The sequence below is a fragment of the Urocitellus parryii genome, chromosome 8 (assembly GCF_045843805.1).
Source record: "Urocitellus parryii isolate mUroPar1 chromosome 8, mUroPar1.hap1, whole genome shotgun sequence".
Classification (NCBI taxonomy): Eukaryota; Metazoa; Chordata; class Mammalia; order Rodentia; family Sciuridae; genus Urocitellus; species Urocitellus parryii.
The window spans coordinates 30,827,402-30,842,080 of NC_135538.1; the positions used below are offsets into that span (position 1 = coordinate 30,827,402).

Consider the following 14,679-nt stretch of genomic DNA (forward strand, 5'->3'; position numbering starts at 1 on the left):
AATTTATTTACACCCCAAATCACAATATAAATAAAAGGAAACAGAAATGGGAGAATCTGTTTTTCTTTTCTTTTTTTACCTCAAAGGAAGTTTATAAAAAGAAAAAATTAATTATTGCAAAATGACAAACCATTCTTCTGCCAGTCACCCTTTGAAAAAAAAGTTTTATGAAAAAGCAACATTTTTTAATCCAGCTTCTAGAACTCTTCTACAATCCAGCATGTGTATTTCTCAATAAAATTAATGACTTTCTTTAAGATGATTTAAACATTTTTTTTAGATGTTGGGGGGCCTTTATTTTGTTCATTTATTTATATGTGGTGCTGAGAATCAAACCCAGTGCCTCTTACCACTGAGTCACAATCCCAGCTCAGACAATTTATTTGTATACAGATCTTAGGGATTTTTAATTTTTAAACTTGAACATATTACTTATACTAAATATTATGTATGAAAACATACTTGTATAAAACTTCATTTGGGAAATGAGAAATTGACTATCTAATTTTCATGAAAATTAATAGTAATAAAAAGGTAAGAATTGAATAACATCATTTACTTTAGTTATAATTGTGAAACATCTTCTAAATATGATGGCCTTGAAAACGTTATTAAGTGTGCTTAAAATAAGCATACTTATTTTCAGGCAATTTATAAAGGAAAACAGACTTTTAAAAGCCAAATTGATTTTAAACCTTCCTCTATTAGAAAAGACAAGGACACATCCCTAGTAATGAGAGAAAAAAAAAAAAATAAGAGTTTCCAGCTAATCTAACTATATTACTTTCAAAACTATTACTGTCAAAAGTTTTAACATTCTCCTACAATCATTTTTTTAAAATAGTTTTACTTTGAAAGACTTACAACTTTTAATCAGGTGGAACAAACTGTTTGTATGGTACATAATAAGAATAAAAGTGGGTGTAGTTATATGTGCATTTGGGATAATCGCCATAAAACTCAGATTCTGTAAATCTCGCTCCACGCAAAACAGTTTGTCTTTTGTCACTACTGATTTTTATTTGGGGGGATAATCTTGTTTTTAAAAACACACAAATGTCTTTGAATGCAATCTTAAAATACACCATACCACATATCAGATATTTTGTTTCAGGAGTCTCTCCTTTCCCTAGTTTTTGGTTCTTCAGGTCTCAGCTTGCCAAAAACATTTTAAGACCAATAATTAAAAAGATGATGTTTCTGATTAATACCAAGCTCTACCCGGGAAAGGATAACAAGCACAATTCTGGTGTTGAGGAGATCTTAAAAATAAAATAAAGAAACAACCCAACAAACAAAAATAAAAAAAAAAAAAACCTTCCTCAACTTTCAATCCTGTCATTCACCAACGTGTAAATGAAACTTCAGAAGCTGTCGAGGGGAGCCCGCGGTTGTTAACCGCTCTCGGAAGACTCCCACCTAAATCCCGCAGGAGCCGCACCGAAACTGACAAACGCCCGAGGGTGCAAAAAGCCGCCGCTGATGAGAAGAGGAACAAAACACCATATTCGAGAAGATATATTTCGCTCCAACATTACGTTGATCCCAGGGTGCCAAGCCAAAAGGGGTAAGGGAGAAAGAAAACTGTTAAGTATGAGCTCTTAATGTGAAACCTAACCTGCTGGTTCTCTTAGGTATCAGATTTTGGAAGTGTCTGTAATGACAGCCAGGAAAGCAAATTAATGGCCAACGGCCCACTGGGTTTGAACACGAGACTCCTGTTACCTCCTCGCAGATCAAGTACATAACACACGCGCACACGGAGGTGCTCCACGTGGAACTGTCTGAAACCAAAACACACGCCCGCGAACTATTTGCACCTTGGCTGAAAGGACCTAGGGACCCGTACCTTCCTCTGCTGCCCTCAGGTTGAAATTCATGAATGACTCCGCCCGCTCCGCTCAGCAGTGGCGCGGAGAGGTGCAGGGGGGCCACAGAAGAGCGGACAGTCCCCAAACGGCACCCTCCCGCACACCCTGTCCCCCAAAGCGCAAACCCCATTAGCCTTCAAGGAGAAGCGGAAAGAGGGATGGGGGCGCAGGGAGACAATGCCATCCATCCCAACAAGGGAAGAGATGAAAAAAGTAAACTGCCCTCTAGTTTTTCCATCGCTTGGCTTCGAAGCTTGATCCGCAAATTTCCCTAATCGCTCCGAGCTGCTCAGAATCTTATTTACAAAGGAAAGAAAATCTTCAAAGTGCTACCAAGCTGAAATGCGGGTTGCTGTGTGGCGCCGAATAAAACAAGAGCGCACACTGTCTACCTCCAAATCCCGCTTCACCAAGCGAAAAAAGAAAAAAAGAAAAAAAAGAAACCTTTCAAGACCAGCAGCCTCCCCAGACCCAGTAGGCGTTGAAAGGAGAGCAAACCCGCTCTCCCCAGTCAGGTCCCTTCTCTTGGAGAAGTTATAATCCCTCCACGGCATCTGTGTCCCGAGCCAATGAACGCGACTCCTCTGACTAGGCGCCTCTAATTTCACCGACCCTGGCAAAGTACAGGAGCCACTAGGTCCACGCCACATAACTATTAACACGGGATCGGCACAGTTTTAAGCCCGGTGAGTGCCTGAGAATTAGAGCACAATCACTGAATCTACACAAGTACCCCGTCTCGTGAAAACCCAGGCGCCTGGGCCATCTAGGGGATCATTACAAACTAATACAGGTCACAGGATGGATGTAGGGGAGACCCTGGTGCGCACGTTTCTGTGAGGCGGGGGCGGGGTGCAGGTAGGAGCGGTGCACCCTATGGCAGACTTAGCCGCGGCGAACCGGGTTCCATGCCGGTAGCGCTGCGTCCTGCAGCAGACAGCGGGCTCCAAGGGGACCCTTTGGGATCGGGGTCTTCTGCTCCAGCAGAGCGCACCGCCGCAGTTAAAGCGGCCTGGGCTCCCCGCATAAGACACCCCCCCCTTCGAGTGCCCCAGGAGCTCAGGAGCTCAGGAGCCCACACACTGCTCGGCAGCGAGTCTTCTGTCTTCAGCGCATTGCAGTCGTGCGCACTTTTTAGGGAAGAGTTTGGGGGCTTCTCCAAATATGGACCCTCGCAGGCTGTAGGGCTAATAAGGTTGGATGAAGAGGTATACTCACCTCCCGTCGCCCGGATCGCCTCGGGATCCCGAAGTCCAAGTGTCTGCCCCAGCCGCGGATCCTCCCGTCCGTGTTTAGGTATTTATTCTCGTTCCTTCCAATGTCTAAGTTTCCTCTTCGCGTCGTGTCTCTGGTGAAAACAGGACATCCCCTTCGTCCACCCCCCAAAAAACAGCGAACACAAGTGGGGGGAAAGCCAGGCGGTGGGGAGAAGCCGGCTCCGAGGTGGGGAGTAGGAGAGGGGAAGAGCCAAAACTATGGACTGACGACCGGGAGAAAAGTAGAAGAAAAGAAAAGGAGCGCGCGCCCCGCAGCCGCAGTCGTCACTCCCCAGCTTTTCCCCGAAGCTCCTTCCCCCTCTCTAAGGGAGCGACAACTTCAAGTGAACTGGATGGAAGTTTTGCGCGGAAGCCGGGAGCGGCCCGAGCGTGCGCCGCGCGGCGGGCAGCCTCGCACTTGCGCGCGGAGTTGGAGGCGGGGGGTGGGGGGGACGTCGCAGCCAGCGACTTCAGGCTCGGGTGGCCACTGGGGGCCTCGCGGCAGGCCGCTGGGCGCGCGGGTACCTTGGCTTGAGCGGGACCGATTCTTTTATATTCGACTTGGGGAGACTGCCTGCTGTCATCCTTTGCGGTTTCGCGTGGGGTCCGCTCGGGGCCTTGTGGCCCTGGGCGTCCCGGGTGGCGCGGTGGTAATCTCCGCGCCCTCTGCGCCGCCCCACCCCACCCCCACCCGGCCTGCCCCGGGCTGCTGCAGCCTCTAGACTGAGGGGAGGGACCCGCGGCCTCTCTCCCCTCCCTGGGAGCAGGAACCACTGTCTGTCCCCACCTGCTTCTTCGGGGCAGTTCGTGGACTTGCCTGTATCCCTCCTGCAAGCCGGCTCCAGGGTGTAGGCCACTGCGGGCTCCCTGCCGGGACTCCGTGCCACTCACCCCAAGGGAGAAGACAGAAGGGACTTCGCCTCCTTGCAACAACGCAAAATAAAAGCCAACGCTCACCAGATTTGGGAGCTTTCACTGTCTGAAGATAATAAACTTTTCTGCGGAGATGTATGCTGTGAAGGAGTAAGCATTGTGCAGATCGGCTGGGGTGGGAAGGGCCTGGGCCCCCTCCAGCGCTGGGTGCAGGTATAGGCATCCCTCCCAGACGCTCAAAGGTCAGGCAACTAAGACTGAATTCCAAGGCAGCGTCAGAGCTTCCCCAGGCACATTGCTGAAATGACATTTCTTGCCTAAGCCTTCTGCGTATGCATTAGGTACCTACATAGAATTTAAGACTTTCTATGTACACATACAAATAACATAACCAGGGCCTACAGCAAAGTAAATCCATATATTTCATCTCCACTTAGTCATCTCTGTCTAAAACCTATTATTTATTTCAGCAGCATCTTCTTTGTCACATTGATAATGTGTTTTAACTTATTGAGAATTTACTGTCGTCATTGTGTTGGTCACTTCTGGGATATGTGAGTGCATTTAATTTTCACAACAACTCTACAGTTGTCTTTGTTATTAAGCTTATGTAAAAGATGAGGAAACCAAAACCCAAAGAAACCTAAGTAACTTTCCCCGAAACCAACCCAGTGGTCTCTAAACCACAAAGCCCATGATTCAACAGTGACCATGCACATTGCCTAATTCATAAAAATTACTCCCAATCAGGCAGCTGGAGATGTATCTCAGAGGTAGAGCCCTTGTATAACATGCACACTGCCCTGAGATTGAGCCTCAGCATTGCCAAAAAAATAGAAGAAGAAGAAAAAAGAAAAAAAGAAATGACTCCCAAAGAAAATTTAGTTTTAACATTGTATAAACTAAATTTTAACATTTTGTCTACTAACTTGTAAATTATACTGTGAAAATTTCAGAAAAATATTTCATTCTGTTCTTCATCTTGGTCACATGCAACTGAAATGAGGACCTCCAAAAATAAAATCAATACCGAACACTTGTAGTTACAATGTAGTTTTTAATGAGTGGGACATTGTCTACAATAATTAAGAGGCAATGGAAAAGTTTGGGTTATAAATTTTAACTGATAAAGGCAATCCTTGCTGCTTTCATCGCTTACTGGGTGTTCTTTCCTGCATCGCTTACTGGGTGTTCTTTCCTGCTCATTTATTTTGGAGGGTGCTGGCACTGCCAGGCATAATGTTTCCTTTTCTGGTTCTCAAGGTAGAAAGCACTCTGGCAGTGGGTTGGAGCAAAGAGGAATTGGAATATAGTCCAGAGCACATTCTGGCCTAAAGAGGAGTACCAGTTAATATACACTTAAAGAGAAAATGTCAATGGGCAGACTTAATTAATTTTACAGATCTCATTTTATTCATTTTACATGTGAGAAAATAAGTCTCTCAAAATTTTTAGCAGCTTCCACTGAGTGGCAAACCTGGGACTCAAACCAGTTCTATGTAACACCGAAGTTCCATCAGCCTCTGTGACACTATTAGTAATAATAGTAAGCAGAACAATACCAACTTTTAATTTTTTTTTTTTTAGTTGTAGATGAACCCAATATCTTCATTTATTTATTTATTTATTTTTATGTGGTTTTGAGGATCAAACCCAGTGCCTCATACATGTAAGGCAAATGCTGTACCACTGAGCTTTTTTAATACAGTGTTTATGTTTCAGGCCAAAGACACAACTAAAATGCTTATAAATCATTCAGTATCTAAGAATACTCTGTGGCTATAGCAGATATCATGTAAGAATTAAGTACAATGACGAATTTAACATTCTCTTTAAAGACCACAAATTTTTAATCTCATTTTGTTAAAAAAAAAAAAAAAAAAAAAAAAAAAAAAAAAAAAAAAACATTGTGTGTTGGTTTTACCTCTAAATAAATTTGGGGAGGTGCATAACTTGCATAAAATACTAGTTTGTACTTTAATGTGGCATATTATTAACATAATTGTTAGCATGTTTTCCTCTCCCTTCTAAAATCAGATTTTTGGCGGGCTGACCTTGCTTACAAGGTTACTTTGCTCTCTCGTAGTGTTTTATAAATCTATAATAAAATGCATTTAGAAAAGATATCAAAAAATTATATGAATATTATGCCATCCAAATATGACATATTCGTCATCCAAAACCTTTTAGTACCTTCTAATAATCTCAAATAACATAAGTAACATGGATATTGCTAGGAGTGAAATAAAATATATTTTCAGTTCACATTTGAAAAAAAAGGTTGAAATTAGAAATCAAGCGATTTTAAGGTTGTCAAGCAAAAATATATTGTTTGTTTAAATAAAGCATGCTTTCTAGTATTTCTATTGAATACCACTTGCTTTTTCACCTTTAATATTTTTAACTTAATAGATACATTTAACCTATTTCATTAAATAAGTTTATCTGAAAAAGGAAACTTTTTATCATCACCACAAAAGGAAATACAGTATTATTTACCATGAGTAGTAATGACCTTGGAAATGAATCTATATTGTGGAAACAACAGTTATTTTTCTTGTTTCACCTAAAATTAACTCACACACCAATTTGAAAAACATTGGTTTGTAGAGTTACAATCCATGTGTCCCCTCAGGCTTTGGAGAGAAATGTGCTTATACACTCATTGATGTCCTTGCTTAAAATATATCTGAAGTCTCCGAAGTTGAAGTGTCTTTTAAATTAACGTATTAAATTGTTTTTCTTACTTACGGAAAAACGTAAACAATTTATAAGTACAAAGTTAAAAAGCAAATTACTCTGATAAAAGATTATGCTAGTTACCCATCCCTTCATCCATTCTTTCCTTCCCTTTCCCTCTGCATATTAGGCTTTAACCACTGACTCTCAACCCCATGATAGCAACATCTATTGGCCCAATATGGTACTGCAACAACGTCCTACAAGGCAATGAAGAATAATGGGAGAAACTCAAAAGAGCTTGAAAAAAAAATGGGGGAAATTCTAAACTCAAAAACCTACTACCAAATTCTGAAAAATTTTCCAGAATACTAGTATATCCTACATGGTGTAAATTTAACTTAGAATATCTACAAATGTTCAACTCAATCTGAGAACAGACATTTGAGACAGTGTAGGAATATGTGACTGTATAGTGAAAATCAGTGGAAAAATAAGTTCCACTGTGAGCTATTCCCTTAACTCACTCCTCTGGGGTACAATGCCTCTGCCAATACCATTTACTATTTGTTTATTTTTCAAATATGTATGACACTGTTTTGGCATTTAGTTTTGTGTAACTCAAATTAAACAAACAAAACGCTCTAAGAGCTCATAATCCAAAACATAATTTTACTTTAATTTCATTTAAAAGCAAACTTAAGGGAAAAAAATAGTACTATCACTTTAGTAAGAACAGATTTTTAAGGCTAAGAAGTGGAATAAGACACTATATTTACCAAAAAAAAAAAAAAAAAAATAGAGGACTGGAAATTTGGAGAAATAATCCCAAAGTGAATCTCTTGAGCACCCTTTTAGCGTACCTTTGAACTTCAGCTGGAAGCATGCACAATTCCTAAAAAATACAGTTATTCAATTTTTTTCTTAGTGAGTCCTAAGCCAAACCCTTTGAGCTTTAGAAGAATGAGATTTTAAAGACCAGCCTCAATAAGAACAAGGTTGATCACTGTCTACTCTATCAATGACAGACTCTGAGAACAAATGAAGATAAACAGAAATCTAAACTCCTGTGCTGCTGGTTTTCTATAACCTGTAAATAAACACACATTTAAAGTAAATTCATGCAGAGAGATCAAACTTGAGAAAGTTCCTACTAGTTTGTTAGAGGGAAGAAGTGAGACATATCTATTGTGCTAGTTACCCATCTATTGGGTCATTCTCTTCTGATGGACTCTGAAACTTTCTCATTCTTGGCAAAGTGTCTAAAGAAAGACAACTGCACATTTTCTGGAGACAGTTTCTTTGTATTTACTTTTAAATTCTCTCTTCAAAGTTTTTCTCAAGTTAAATCCTTCTAGTAACATATTATTCGGTTCCAGTTTATCTTCCATGTTTACACCCAACCTTTGGATGTTTATAAACAGATATCATGCCCACTTTTAGTCATCTGTTTGCCATGTTAAACAAATGTAAGACCTTTTAATCTTGTTGCAGTTTAGTATCCCAAAGCCCTTAATCATTCTTATTGCTTGTCTCTGCACTATTTCCAATTTCCTAGATGTTTATTTCATTTGTGTTAGGGACACCCCACATCAAATTCCAGGTGTGGTCTCATTAGCATACTAGAATGCATCATACTTTTTTTTCTTTTTATCTTCTCTGGTATTATGTTTTGGCTGCCCTTCAAGTTCCCACCAACTCATGCTACTTTTAAATTCTAACAAACTTACATGTAATTTGCTTCTTTATTTTCACTGCACACAGTGTTTCTCTTGGCATATTATGACAATCCTGATTTCTGAAGTATGCCAATTACACATTTTGTCCCTTTGATTTTATTGGTTTATAATCATCTACATTTCAAAATAAAAATTCCACTTAATATCTTTTTAATACAACCCTTTTTATGTATCCTTATGATGTCTTCCTGCTCATGAAGTATCCACTGATTATAATTTGAAAATCCTTAAGTATACAATCCAATGGTTGGTGGAAGAAGAAATTAAATTTTATAGAGGGAAAATAAACTGACCGACAACTTTGAAGTAATTATTTGACATTAGTAACTCTAGCATCTAATGTATAAAATCTTAAAGTTAGGAAGACTACTAAATTGCAACAATCTATGCTGAATACTTTTGAATGAAAATATTATAATATGACATTAATAGAAACTGACAAAAACTTTGTAATATTCCTTTCACTATATTTAATAGCACAAATACTTAGAAACAATTTATTTGTACAGTGTTTTCCAATTTCACATATTCTCAGCACTCCCTAACACACCTTTGAATGACTTTGCCTGATCACATGATTCCTTTATTCCACCATCCTTTCAAAAAAAGAAATCAGGTGGGCTAGGGTTGTGGCTCAGCGGTAGACCACTCACCTAGCATGTGCAAGGCCCTGAGTTTGATCCTCAGCACCCACATAAAGATAGATATTTAAAATAAAAGTAGTGTGTCCAAATATAACCAAAAAAAATAAAATATTTGGGGCTGGGGATGTGGCTCAAGCAGTAGCGCGCTCGCCTGGCATGAGTACGGCCGGGGTTCGATCCTCAGCACCGCAAAGGAACAAAGATGTTGTGTCCGCCGAAAACTAAAAAATAAATATTAAAAAAAAAAAAAAAAGAAATCAGCACTCAGTATATCTACTTTTTATCTCCTAATCCTACAAATCTGACTTTTGCTTCTTTTATAGAGGATGATTCCTTAAGATCATCAGTGGTCTCCCATTTTTTGTTTCTTAGTCTTCATGATCCTTGACATTCAGGAAGTATTTGGCACTACTGACGACAGGCTTCTAGTTATGCATTTTTCAGTTTCCATGATTCTGAGTTTATCCTGAGATTGCTACTACTCAAGATCCTGCAGAGCTTCTTTCTCTGACACTCAAAATCCACCTCGGCAAAATTTCTCCTCTCTTTCTGCAGGATGCTCTCTCTTTACAACTGTATTCACTTCCATCTCTTCTTTCATCTCTCAGTGGGTAACTGAAGGACATCCGTGTCCTTCCTAGAATCCTGGGTATCTTCCCCTGCAGTCTTGTCAGCATCTCAAGCTGAGTGTGCTGGAACCTGAATGCATCACCTCATTCTCCATTCTCTCCTCAGTCACCAGCTCTTCCTGACTTAATTGTGTTAATGGCACCATCTTTGTTGAATTCATCCTTCGTTCTTGATTAACTTTTCCTATGTAAGTAATGGAAAACAGGACAACTGTATCTTATGCTGGCAGTGTCTCTTCATCTGTCCTTCCACTTTTTAATTATTGCTGCCTTTCAGGTCAGAGTATCTATGTCTTCTGTCATAATTGGCTTCCCCACTGTTCTTAGCTCTTCTCTGCTAATCCTTTAGGCAAAGATATGAGTTTTTTCTTTCTTTATGGTATGGCCCTTTTCTCAGTTAAACATTCCCAGTAGCTTCCAAATGCTTTATTTAATAAAATACAGATGTCTTAACCCAGCACTGATAACTACCCAGATCTCACATGGCAAATTGGAATTTTGTATCTTCATTTCCTTCTAATGCACAGTGCCTTGTATCCAGTAGGCACTTCATAAATGTTTACTAAAAGAAGTAGGTGCTAAATAAAAGATTCCAAATATTTCAGTTTATAAACTGATGCAATAGAACAGTAGTAACAGAACATTCAGTGTGGTGGGGCACCTCTTCTTGTGATCTGGTTTTGAGGAGTGCCTGCTCATGTAGCCCTTTGGACAATTTGATAAATTCTCTAAGCCCCAAACAAGTTTTCTATGTTGTATTCTACTATTCCATTTTTCCCCCCACTTTTCCCTATTATCAGAAATAACATGTTCTCGTAAGTCCTGCAATTTGCGATCTGTGATGAACAACTCTAGCTCTGTGATTTAATTTCAAAAGCAATCTGTAAGTCTTTAAACAATAACAAACAAACAAAAACACTAGAGTACTACAAATGGCTCAGGGTTGAAGCTTGAAGACAACACTCTGAGACAAGAAACTTTTATCTACAAGACAGGAAGGACTGGGTTAGAAAAAGGCAGGAGGGGAAGAATCAGGTCGGTTGCCTCTTATCACTTTCTCTATATTGCAGCACCTCAAGTAGTGCTGGGAAGATAGCACCAATTATTATCGCATTGAACTAAAGGAAGTGACTCCAGTTGTAGTTTCCCCTGCTAACTTGATTTTTAACTTAAAAGGGAACCATAGTTAACCCAACTAAAAAAGAAAGGCTATCTCACAAAGTTTTATTTCAAGAGGAAATGAGAGAGTGCATGTAAACAATGCTCTGTGAACTCCACAGTGCTAAAGAACTCTAAAAAACTCATGTGAGATGGGTGAGATGGACTTCAGGAAAGGTTTTGTGTTATTGCTTCTCAATTCTTCCCCTTCTGAATATGTGATTGGATAAAATGCTATGCCATTCTTCTCAAACCCTCAAATAAGGACACATATAAATGGTAGGAACAGATCTTTCATCTCCATGAGAACCAATGAAGCTACTTTAATTATGAATGAAAACAAACAAACAAACAAACCCCATAAACCAGGTGCAATGGCCCATTCCTGTAATCCCAGTGGCTCCAGAGACTGAGACAGGAGGATCACAAGTTCAAAGCCAGCCTCAGCAACTTATCAAGGCCCCGAGCAACTTAATGAGACCCTGTCTCAAATGAAAAATTTAAAAAAGCAGGCTTTTATTGTGGCTCAATGGTTAAGCTCCCAGGGTTCAATTTGATATCAAAAACAAATAAATAGAAGCATAAACATTTGATAAATATTTTTTTCTCCAGATTGGCCTTATGGCTAAACAATGTTTTTTTTTTCCAAAGAAAAACATGTTGATTAGAAATGATGAATTCATAATTATGCTTCATTCTCATCTCAAGGTTATTCCTTGGCTTTTCTATAAAAATATTTACTTTGAAATTTATTCAAACAAATACTCATTTACTTAGTCCTCCAATTTACACCAACCAGTTTTAGTATTGCTATATCCATAATACTATGAAAAATAAACCTATTGAGAAGAGTTCAAGATCTGAATGCACTCATTTCGTTTTTAGATTGTGTGTGTGTATGTGTGTATAAATTATGTAGAGTTGAAGTTTTGTATTTCACAAGTTACTTGGAATAGTTTTTTTCCTACTTCCCCCTACCTCAGGTGACTACGCTCTTCAATTGAAATACTATTGAGTCCATTTGCTTTCTCATCCCTGTTTAGCTAATTTTATTTTCTGAATATAAAAAAAATATTATATGATTCAAAGAAACTACCAGAACTAAAGCCACCCAGGACACCAGTGTAGGGGAACTCAAACACATTGAATTCCCAAACCCTCTTCCCTGACTGACAACTACATTTTGTCCTAATCAAGAATAGTTCCTAGGTAAGTGTCTCTGCTGACAGACCTCACCTTAGAATTTTCTTCTCCATTTACTCAGGTCTCCTCTGGCCTCACTCAGTTCTGTCTGACCACCCTTTCTTCATCCCTTCCTGAAATTCTCTGACCACTCAAGTGGGGATTCTAAGCATTCTCTCTTACCATTCAAGCATTCTCACTTGAAGTAAGGAGGTAGGGAAATGAACCTGGCATAGTTCCTGTCTTTTAGAACTTTCAGTCTAGAATCAAAAACAGGGCATTTAAAATAGTTATTACAGGAGAAAGAAAGTGTGGAGCTCCTTAGGGGAAATTCTGACAAATGTGCTTCATTCAGAGCAGAGAGAGTTTGCTTCCAGCAAAGGAAAGAAGGAGGTATCATCTGACCTCACCTTAGATTGTGAAGAGTATTTATGCTTAGGAGTATGCATAATTCAGCAAAACAAAAACAGGAGCAAATGGATCTTCTTCCCTCCCTTCCAAAACAATACTCCTGTCTCTGTGGCCTTTATTCCCTTAATGGGCCCTGTGCCCTCCCAGCTGTCTAGAGGTGGAAATGCGTCTGTTCATCCCTTGGACTTCTCTATCCAAACAGTTGCCCAGTTGTGTAGTTTCCACTTTGCTTTAATAAACTTTGCTTTATCCCCTCCTTTGTGTTTTATTTTAATGCTAACTTAATCTAGGCCTCCTGTTCTCTCACACAGACAATATAAATAGCCATGTAATTGGTTTTCCCGTTCATAATGCTTTTCCCCACTTATCCTATCGGATTACTCACTTTACAACCCAGTTCTGTTCATGTCACTCCTTTATTTGGGGGGCAGAGAAACTTTTGTGCACATTCCAGATCTCTAACCTCTAGTCCCACCCTGTCTTTTCCCCACTACCTCCTACCCTTCCAGCTACCAACTACAGGTGATCTTTGTTTTTTTCTTATGAACATCCTCCATAGTCTCAAGAGTCTTAGGTATGGATTATAGACTAGGTAATATGACAATGTGTAATAACACACTAAGAGCAGACTACATTTTAAATTTCTCTATGGTGCTTCATGCAGAACATTACACATAGTAGGCAATCTGTAAAAATGTGCTAAAGAAATTAATCTAACTGTTCAATAAAATAAGTACATGCAGTTTGGGACTCCTCCTATTGCTTGGGCCTCAATGAAGGATACTTCAGTACATGATTTGGTTATGAATTTGATATAGATATTTTAAGAGAGAAAGTAAGAGAGGACAGAGATCCCCCGGAAGCTCAATAGTGACAATAGCCCAGGAGTTATTGCATCTACTTTATAGGCTGTTACTGAGAAATTGCTCATTGAATCACGCACTGCTATCATCAGAATTATAGGTTGCTCATGTTTTGAATACGCTGAAAATTGTGTACCAAATCAAGTTTCTCTTTCTGACTTACTGCTAAAATTTTTAGAAGCATACTGAATACACACATCCAGCATGTGTGTGGGCTGCTGTGGGGCATTTCTTTATCTCAGCTTTTCCCTACACCGTTTAAGACCTTGTCCTACCTTCTTTCTTTTCTACCTACTTTTGTTTTTTAGTCATATTTTTTCCACATCAGCTGCCAATGAATAGCTTTTAAGAAGTATTTACACTATCTTGAATGATTCTATAACAAAAAGTAGCACAAAGTTCATCGAAGTAAATCTAGGGCTAGGATTTTAGGGATAGTGTCTTATTTCTGAAGCATTTTATAATATTTATAAATGAATTCCTTTCACATTTTCTGTAACTTGCTTGTTCCACCTTAGTCATTAATCTACCCGCTGCCCCCCCTCAAAAAAAGCTTCAGATAACTTATTTCTTCTCTTTTTCAATAAAGTAAATAATTGTCATAGAATAGCAACTTTTATAAGCTTATAAAGAGATTTGGATGTAATGTGGCCCAAACTTTTCCTCCTTTAGCTTTCTAGTTGCAGAGAGGTTACATAACTTGTTCATTAGTTGTTGGAGAAATGGAAGTAGAATGCAGGTCTCTGAACTCTTCTATGACACGAACAGAGTATTGTGCCTGTGGACAAGTTGTTAACAAGAGCCTGTAAAAATAAAATTATTTTTTATAACATTGTGCAACTAACTGGGAAGTAACATAATTGACAAGACATCCTTTTTACATCCCTCTTTTTTTGTTTTCCAGATTAATACTTTGTAGTACCTTATATTTTCTGGTTCCAAAAGGAGATATACAAGATAATTGTTCAGTATAATTCAAAATATTATTACAAAGATGGGATGAAAGATCCATCTACCATGGTTCTCAAAATTCATGAGTTAAGAGAATACAACCTGCTTTCTCTACTGATACTGCAGAGAGAAGCTGGCTATTAATTCAGCAGCAAGTTATACCTAGCAAATGAGAGTGAACTACAAGCATACCTATATGTAACAACTTTTTTTTTTAAAGAGAGAGAGAGAATTTGTTTTTTAATATTTATTTTTTAGTTTTCGGCAGACACATCTTTACTTGTATGTGGTGCTGAGGATCAAACCCAGGCGGCACGCATGCCAGGTGAGCGAGCTACCGCTTGAGCCACATCCCTAGCCCCACAACTTTTTAATTTAAAATTTTTGTTTAGATAATTAGAACAAACTAAAAATATAGAAATT

The 14,679-nt window shown here is 39.1% G+C and overlaps 1 protein-coding gene across 8 annotated transcripts in view; it reads right to left on the reverse strand.

Moving 5' to 3' along the window:
* Eya4 (EYA transcriptional coactivator and phosphatase 4) overlaps positions 1–4,977 on the reverse strand; it is a 269,696-nt gene extending 264,719 nt beyond the window's left edge. For 2 of the 8 annotated variants that reach the window (XM_077802155.1, XM_026380610.2), the window contains exon 1: positions 3,090–3,617. The gene's annotated coding sequence lies outside the window, so the exon portion shown is untranslated. Of the gene's footprint in view, positions 1–3,089; positions 3,618–3,652; positions 3,821–3,914 lie in introns of those variants that run through there. The other 6 variants (XM_077802152.1, XM_077802153.1, XM_077802154.1 and 3 more) reach the window with 6 other exon arrangements.
* Positions 4,978–14,679: the final 9,702 nt, after the last annotated feature.